The following is a 9,841-nucleotide window of genomic DNA, read 5'->3' as shown; positions in this document are numbered from 1 at the left end:
AAAGGAAGATTTCAGAAAAGGGAAGAATTGAGGCAATGGGGTTTAAAAACAGACTTTAGAAGTCTTTGGCAGTAGATCGCCTGCACACAGCAGATTCCATTGGCTTTCTCAAGGCGGCTCAAATCCTGAGTTTTCTCCCAGCTATTGTGCCTGTGGGATGGCCACTCCTGAGGGTCTCTCATTTATTAGACCCCCTCTCTCTGGTGTCTTTGATTGGTGAAGGGCTTTGCTGGCACTCATAATATCTTATAAAGTAGCAGCAGTATAGAACTGGGGAATTGATCTTAATTTAGTGGTAAGGCTGATCAATTAAAATGTTGTTTCATTTTTGTGGAGAAGGCATGTATCAGCTCCACAAGGTGCCATAGGGCAGTTCAACTAGAGCCTAGAGGACTCAATTCAATTAAAGTCTACTCATATAGATGGACAGACTGGAGAGTCATCAGCCATATTCTTTTTCACATGGACTTTTCCATATGGGTCTCTCTACAGACTGCTATGGCTTCCTAAAAGCGTGGTAGCTGCTTTTCCAAACATAAGACCCAAAGAGGACTAAATATCCAGAAATTGTGTCTTTTTGTGCCACCTGTCTTGGCTGTCCTATGTTATCATTCTGTTTTACTACACTGTTGGGCAGTTACTGTGATCAGTCTAGATAAAGAGGCCCTAAAGTCCAACTTTCATTGATAGGCATTTCAAAAAAAATGCGGACATGAACTGAATAGTGACATTCCCTTACTCTCATGACCATTTATCTTTGGCCTTCCATTATTTTTAACTGAAAGCATCGTTATTAATATAGCTATTGTCCTCCCAGTCATGGGCAGCAGAATGTCCCAGATAAGTGGCTCTCAATTACAGAGTCAATTTTCACAGTTACCAAAATTTAACAGTGAGGTTTTGTAACTATTTACTTTTTATTTTCCTTTAAATTACAGCAGAATTAAGCCTACCTCCTACAATATCTTATCATTCAATTCTGGTAAGAAGTAAAAGAAAATAAAAACAATTTTATTGAGATAGAATTTACACAGCAGCAATCCACCCACTTAAACTATCCAATCTAGTGTGTTTACAGAATTCTCTAAGCATCATCGCATTGACTTTTGGAACATTTAGTCACCCAAGAAAGGAGCTCTTTAAATATTAACAATAATTTCCATTTTTCTTCTCACATCCTTTCTCCTCACCCCAAGTCTTAGACAAGCACTGATCTCTACATATTTGCCTGTTCTGGACCTTCCCCTTCTCCTATATAACTATATAACTTTTATATCTGTTGACTAACCTGCCTGCCTCCACCAATCCCTCAAGCTCCTGATAACTGTGATTCTGCTCTGTCCTAAGACATCAGCTTTTAAAGATTCCATATATGATTGAGATCATGAAATTCTTGTCTTTTTGCATCTGGGATATTTTGCTTAATATAATTTTCTCTGGGTTCATATTTGCTGTTGCAAATGATTAGGTTTTTTAAAATATAGCAGAAGAGCATTATATTGTGTGTATATATATATATGTATACACACACACACACACACACACACACACATATATATATATATATATATCACATTTTCTTTAATTCATTCACCCATTGAAGAAGACCTAGGTTGATTTTGTCTTCACAATTGTAGATAGTGATATAATAAACATGAGAACACAGATGTTTCTCTAACATTCTAATTTTTATATAACTCATAGTGAGATTTCTAGATCATGTGATAGTTCTATTTTAAATATTTTGAGAAACCTTCATATTATTTTCCATACTGGCTGTACTAATTTACATTCCCAGAATATTTCTTATAGAATTCTCTGAACAGAAAGAAATAAATATGGGCTCAAAACAAGGAGTCCAATATGGAGTCTAGTAGCTGGGCTGTTGGCTTCGATACCTTTTTTGGTAAGAGAATAAAAGGTTCTTTTGGCTCAGGGCAAATTCTTTTCCTTCCCAACATGTATTCTATTTAAGTCACCAAGACTGTAGACTTTTCCTATTCTCTTTTTAGTTCTGATGATCTGCCCAGTTATGTACACAAGGGCAAGAATAAAGAATTTTGTCTTGATTTTCACATTGTCCTGCCCCTCAATAAACTCTGTCTAAAACAAGAAATTGTTTGGAATTGTCTAATGTCTTCTTAGCACTCTGCTAGGCAGCACAGATACATCAATAAGATGTGGGTCTGCAACAACCTTCAAAACAGAGGACAATTGGAGAGCAATAAGGAATTCATTAAAATTTAAATGTGAAACCAAGTGTTGCAGCCTGTAAAAGGAAAGGGGAGCAAAGGAGAGCTAAGTGTATCTTAAATTTCAGAGTGACTCTCAACTTAGAAGGTATAGCAGTAGAATGCTTGATGATTGGACCAGAGTTAACATTTGACCCAGGGATATCTGACACTAGAGCATCTACAACCCACACTTTGGGTATCACCTGGATGGGAAACAGGAACAGAGACAATCAGATTCCTTCCCTATGCATCCGATCATGGAGAAGCAGTCACGTTTTAAGTGGTGGGCTCTGAACCTAAGGTCTGCTGGTTCCAATGGATTAGTGACTCAAAGATGTTTGCTGGAATGTTCAGGTACACAGATGGCTCACTTTTCACAAGATGGGGTGAACATTTCTGAGCACCACTTGGTCAGATTCCTGAATACGTCCCCATCATTCTTACCCAAGTTGGGGCTAGAATTAGAAGCCCATTCTCTGTCTTTTATGAGAGCTAATTTGAGGGAGTTTTTGGTTATTGTAGCATCAAAACTCTCTTTAGAACAGTCACAGATCAGAAGATGAACAAGATGATGGTTCTTGTGGACTTTAAGTGATGAACTGGGTTTATGTAAAGACAGCTTTATGGTTTCCGAACCAAGTCTGTGATTTGGGAAAAGAATTTTTTACTTGCTATGAAGGTAAGCCTGGCCTCAAACTCACAGACTTGTCTTGCTTCTTCCCACTGAGTGCTAGAATTATAGGTATATCCCACTACTCTGCAAGGGAAAAAGATCTTTAGCCTTTGTCACACACACACTTTGGTTCAAATTTTGGCTCCTTGATCAATCTTTGTGACCTTGGAAAAGTTTCTTATCCATAAAGTTTAGACAGTAATACCCACTAATTCTTCCAGGGTGGTTGCAAGACTCAGATGAGCTAGAAGCACACTGTTTGGCGTGTTGCAGATATTATCATTCCAATGTATGCTTATGTATACATTTGGATTGGAGAAGGGAAGTCATTTTCTACTTGGTTCCTGGTTTACAGAAGGTAGTTTTGGTAGAAGCATTTATACTTCCCACTGTTTAAGAGTTGTGTATGGGCGTGTGTACATGCATGTTTATTTGGCAAGGGTGTTGTTCTGCTCCCCTTACCCCACTTGCTATGGGAGTTGTGTTAATATATCCCCAGAAGAGCTATTGTTATTAATCAAGCAGGTGCTATAAGATGGACGGAGTAATGAGCTGCTTGTGCAAGTAAGCAAGTTCATGTTTTGCAGGCAGCATCAAATTGTTTCCTGAGGACACGTTTTTCAGGCATGGAAGGACATGCTTCACTGGTCCTCAAAGATCTTGCCCCATCCCTTGAGCACTGTCACATAATAGGGCAATATGATAGCTCATTAGAAGTAACTTTATGGCCGGTTGGCAGTGTCACACAACTTTAATTCCAGCACTCGGGAGGCAGAGACAGGCAGATCTCAGTGAGTTCGAGGCCAGCCTGGTCTTCAAAGTGAGATCCAGGACAGGCACTACCAAAACTACACAAAGAAACCCTGTCTTGAAAAACCAAAAAAAAAAAAAAAGAAGAAGAAGAAGAAGAAGTAACTTTATGGAGCTGCTATCCAGTTGTGCTAGAAATGCATTTCATTGTTTATTTTTTCTGGTAAATGAAATCTGCATCAGCTAGGAGACGGATTACAGACCTCCCACGCTTCCTCAAAAAGTACACCAATTCTTTTATAAGCTGAAAGAACGGAAGCCAGTGAAAAGCTGGGAGTTCTAAAGGAAGAAGGAATGTCTGAGAAAGCAGGATTATAAAGTGTTTTGATGACCCTCTCCATGCTCCCAATTCATTCAGAAACCAATGTGTACTTTAAATGAACAAACTAAACACACAAGTGTCTGAAAAAAATATCTGTGGATTGTTGGTTAATGTGTCAACCACATTTATTCATGAATTTTCCTTATGGCCTTGGAATAGATTTAAAGTAAGAGGAAGAAAGCCTTGGCATTCTAAACTGCCTAAGGATTTTGCTTGGCAGTCCTAACTGCTGAAAGTAAAAATTACAAACAATAGGTTCCAAATTGTATTTCAGATAGCAATTAAACATTTTTAAATAATATTTTTATTATTTGTATTAATTCTTTGAGAATTCCATTTAATATATTTTGATGATGTTTATTTCTTCCCCAACTCCTCCCAGATCCAACCTGCCCTACCTCATACTGTGTTCTCTCTCTCTCTCTCTCTCTCTCTCTCTCTCTCTCTCTCTCTCTCTCTCTCTCTCTCCCCACGGAGTTCGTTTTATGTTGCCCATACTTCTGGGTGTGGGGCCTTCCCTGGATCCTGGTCAGCCTACCAGGGGCCACACCCTTAAAGAAAACTGACTCTCCCTCTCCCAGCAGCTATCAAATGCTAATAGTTCCTCAGCCAGGGGTGGGACTTTGTCCCATATCTCCACCCCTCCACCTCCCTCCCCACGTTAGGATTTTGTCTGGTTTGAGCCTTTGTCTGCTGTGAGTTCATGTTGTGCAACTGCCCTATTGTGTCTGGAAAACACTGCTTCCCTGTAGTCATCTGCCACTTCTGGCTCCTACTATCTTTCTGTTCACACTTCAGTGAAGATCCCTGAGCTTTGTGAGGAGGGGTGTTACATAGACTTCCCATTTAGGGCTGAGGAACCTGCAGTCTCTTATTCTCTACATGTTGATCATATGGGTCTCTGTGTTAATTGCCATCTACTGAAAGAAGTGTTTCTGATGAAGACTGAAAGATACATTAATCCATGAGCATAGCAATAAGTTATTAGGAGTCATTTTAATACTATGTCCCTTTAGTGGAATAATGGTAGTATATCCTTTTCTTGGGCCTGTGACCTACCTAGTCACAGATTCTTGACCCCAGTAATTGTGCCAGACATAGGTTCCATCATGTGGAGTGGGACTTATATCCAGAGGGTGATTGGTTATAACATATAATAACATTTGTACCACTATTGTACCAGTGGGCCTATCTTACCAGGACAGCCATTATTGTAGCTAATAGGATTCATAGCTGTGTAAGATTGATGATTACCTTTTCTTGTGGTATGCATAGGTACCTTCCAGCACTATGAAAGCTATCCTGTAGAGATGACACTTGCAAGTTAGCACCACTGATTCCTCTGTGTTTTATGACCCTAGATAATGAATGTAAAGGTGAATTACAATTACTAATATTTTGAAGCTGGCTTCTGAAGAGTTTTCAGATCTTTCTTCTACTGTGATGAATATATAGATTTATATATTAAACCCAAATATCAGAATGGAATTTTACTGAGGGTGAGAAGTTAAATTCCTTAAATTGCCATTGGCTCGACAGATACTCCCTAGTGACTTGCATGTTCTGGGTATACCAGTCTGGATACTGGCACATGTCTATTACCCCATAACAGAAAAATCATGGTTGAAGGATATGTCAAGGAATTATTTAGTATAAGATTAGTTTCCAGTTGCTCTGTTATAAAAGAACAGTCATCTATTTTCTTTTTTCATTTTTATTACATTTTTAAATTTATTTTACATACCAACTACAGTTTGTCCTCCTTCCTTTCTTCCTGTTCCCTCTCTCCACTTCCCTTTTGCCTCCCCCCTCCCCCCACCATCCACTCCTCCTCCATCTCCATTCAGAAAGGGTAAGATCTCCCATGGGAGTCAACAAAGCATGGCATATCAAGTTGAGGCAGGACCAAGTTCCTCCCCGCTGCATCAAGGCTGAATGAGGCATCCCACCATAGGGAATAGGTTCCAAAAAGCCAGCTTATGTGCCAGGGACAGGTCCTTGTCCCACTGCTAGGGGACCCACAAACAGACCAAGCTACACAACCATCACCCACATGCAGAGGACTTAGGTCGGTCCCATGCAAGCTCCCTAGAGGTTAGTCCATGAGCTTCCATGAGCTCGGATCAGCTGTCTCTGTGGGTTTCCCCATCATGATCCTGACCTCCCTTGCTCATATAATCCCTCTTTCCTCTCTTCAACTGGACTCATGGAGTTCAGCCCAGTGCTTGGCTGTGGATCTCTGCATCTGCTCCCATCAGTTACTGGATGAAGGTTCTATGATGATAATTAGGGTAGTCACCAATCTGATTACAGGAGAAGGCCAATTCAGACACCCTCTCAACTATTGTTAGGAGTCTTAGTTGGGGTTATCCTTGTGGATTCCTGGGAGTTCCCCTGGCACCAAGTTTCTCCCTAATCCCATAAAGGTCCCATCTATCAAGATATCTTTTTTTTATTACTCTCCCCCTCTGTCCTGCCTCTAACTGAACCATCCTGATCCCTTATGTTCCCATCTCCCCATTCCCTCCCCTATAACCCCAACCCCCAGTTTACCCCTTCCCAGGGTGATCCATGAATCTTTCTTAGGGTCCTCCTTGTTACTTAGCTTCTCTGGAGCTGTGGATTGTAGCCTGGTTATCCTTTGCTTTGCATCTAATATCCACTTATGAGTGAGTACATACCATGTTTGTCTTTCTGGGTTTGGGTTACTTTACTTAGATTTTTTTCTAGTTCCATCCATTTACCTGCAAATTTCATAATGCCATTGTTTTTTGCTGCTGAGTAAATTATGTAAATGTATCACATTTTTTTCATTCATTCTTCTGTTAAGGGACATCTAGGTTGTTTCCAGGTTCTGGTTATTACAAAATAATGCTGCTATGAATATAGTTGAGCAAACACAGGGATCAATGGAATCGAGTTGAAGACACTGACATTAATCCACACACCTGTGAACACTTGATTTTTGACAAAGAAGCCAAAAATATACAACAGAAAAAAAGAAAGCATCTTCAACAAATGGTGCTGGCATAACTGGATGGCAGTATGTAGAAGAATATAAATTGATCTATATCTATTGCCCTGCACAAAACTCAAGTCCAAGTGGATCAAAGACCTCAATATAAAACCAGTTACACTGACCTTGATAGAGGAGAAAGTGGGAAGTAGCCTTGAACACATTGGCACAGGAGACTACTTCCTGAATATAACACCAGTAGCACAGACACTGAGATAGACAATAAATAAATGGGATCTCCTAAAACTGAAAAGCTTCTGTAAGGTAAAGGACACTGTCAATAAGACAAAACAGCAGCCTACAGAATGAGAAAAATCTTCACCAACCCCGTATTTGATAGAGGGTTGACCTGCAAAATACATACGGAAGCTGGACATCAAAATACCAAAATAATCCAATTAAAAATTGGGGTATGGACTTAAACAGAGAATTCTCAACAGAAAAATCTCAAATGGTCAAGAAACACTTAAAGAAGTGTTCAACATCCTTAGCTATTAGGCAAATGCCAATAAAAATGACTCTGAGATACCATCTTAAACCTGTCAGAATTTCTAAAGTGACAGGCTAAGATCAAAAATGGTAATGACAGCCTATGTTGGAGAGGATGTGGAGTAAGGGGAACACTCCTCCACTGCTGTTGGGAGTGCAAACTTGTACAGTCACTTTGGAAATCAGTATGGTGGTTTCTCAGAAAATTGGGAATCAATCTACCTCAAGACCCAGCAATACCAATCTTGGGCACATATCCAAAGGATGCTCAATTATACCTCTATTATTTCTTATGTGTCTGTTGGTTGTCTGGGCAGGAGCTGATCCAGGCTGGGTCTCTGGTGTGACCTGGGCAAATCTGGTTAAGGAGCACAAGAGCCAGAAAACATAGTTATTTAAGGCTCAAGCTCAGAACTTTTACTTCCCCTTCATTCTCTTGAGAAAAAAAAATTACATAACTGAACCCAAGTATCCAGGGTAGGAAAATGCACCCCACTCTTACAAACGGAACTTGAAATTCATTGCAAAGGGCATGGATGTAGTACAGGATGAAGTCCTGTGCTAATTCTGGGATCCCCTACAGAGGAGAAGGCTTAACTTTATGACTTGTTCCTCCAGAGAGTGGGTCCATACAACTTGTCTGCAATTGTGGGAGGTGAGTCCCTTTTTTGGAACTGGTGATGTGTATTATGACTTGAAGCTACTAAGCACTGGTTTTCTTCCTAACTCCCTGAGTTTGGGTTCTAAGCCCTTCTCCAGGCAATGCTCTGATGGTTTTTGGCATAGTATTTGAGCCATAAGATGCAAATATTTGAGCACAGTAATAATTCTATTCCTTGGTATGTATTATTAGATAAGCACATTGTCAACTACTCATAGCAAGCTGGACAGAGCTTTCTTTACGACAGATACTTAACCTGCTGACAGGGGAAAACAACTTTCTCAGTCTGAAAAGCTGAAAGTCTGTTCTCTGATGATAAACTCACAATTTAAAGGCAGTATATAGCCACCACTCTTTTAATGAGCCCACTATCATGATATGATTTTTTTTAACCCAAATTCCTATAGTTCCTATATAGCCCCAGCACTTTGTAGTCAACAGAGGTAAGGAAAGGTGGTAGAAGACATATAATTTTAAAGTTGGGCAGCTAAACACATGTATTGTGCCTCAAAGGGCTCACAGGGAAGCAATGGGGTTTTACTGATGTATAATGTTTGAATAACATCTTTAAAAAATAGCATTGGTGGGGTGTGTGTGTGTGTGTGTGTGTGTGTGTGTGTGTACAGTGTGTGCATGTGCACACATGCACATGTGTTTGAGCATCAGAGCACAACTTTCAGAGTTGTTTTTCTCTTTCCACCATGTAAGGCCTAGAAAATCAAATTTATAATATCAAGAATAATGGCAAATGCCCTCATCCACTGTTCTGGCTGGTTTTGTGTATCAACATGATGCAAGCTAGAGTCATCAAAGAGGAAGAAGCCTCAATTGAGGAAATGTCTCCATGAGATCCAGCTGTAAGGCATTTTTCTCAGTTAGTGATCAATGGAGGAGGGCCCAGCCCATTGAGGGTGGTGCCATTCCTGGGCTAGTGGTCCTAGGTTCCATAAGAAAGCAGGCTGAGCAGGCCAGGGGAAGGAAGCCAGTAAGCAGCATCCCTCCATGGCCTCTGCACAAGCTCCTGCCTCCAGGTTCCTACTCTTTTGAATTCCTGTCCTGACTTCCTTCAGTGATGAACAGTGATGTGGAAGTGTAAGCTAAATAAACCCTTTCCTCCCCAACTTGCTTTTTGGTCATGGTGTTTCATCATGGCAATAGAAACTCTAAGACTCCCACTAATCCATTCCACCAGCCCAATGAGTAATATCTTACAGAATTATGAGAAGAACCGGTCATGTCTGGAAGTGGGATTGACATACTAGAAGAAAGCCACTAGAAAGCCTTTCTGATACTCTGGTACAGGGTGAATTTGATAGATCAGAATTTGCAATGAATCTAGAAAACCACAGACATCTAATTGCTGGAGGGGTATCTTCAAAGCAAGGTCTGTGGGTCACTGTCACTTCTAAGGGGCTTCCATCAAGCTCTTCAGACAGACCTAGGCCCTCTGGTGGTCAAAGGCACCAAAAGTTGGGAAGAAGAGTGATTGGAATCAAGGACAAGGTAGACCCTGGCAGCCTCTTTGTAGATGTCTACTGCTGTCTAAATACGGTGGTTGTCAGGGGTTAGAAGCTCTTTTCACTTCCACCATCCAAAATTTGGCCAGATTCCTCTTTCCGACACTGCCTCCCCTTTT

This window comes from Peromyscus californicus, unplaced genomic scaffold (genome assembly GCF_007827085.1).
Source record: "Peromyscus californicus insignis strain IS unplaced genomic scaffold, ASM782708v3 Scaffold_15__1_contigs__length_86483966, whole genome shotgun sequence".
Lineage (NCBI taxonomy): Eukaryota > Metazoa > Chordata > Mammalia > Rodentia > Cricetidae > Peromyscus > Peromyscus californicus.
Note: the sequence above shows the minus strand (reverse complement) of the source record.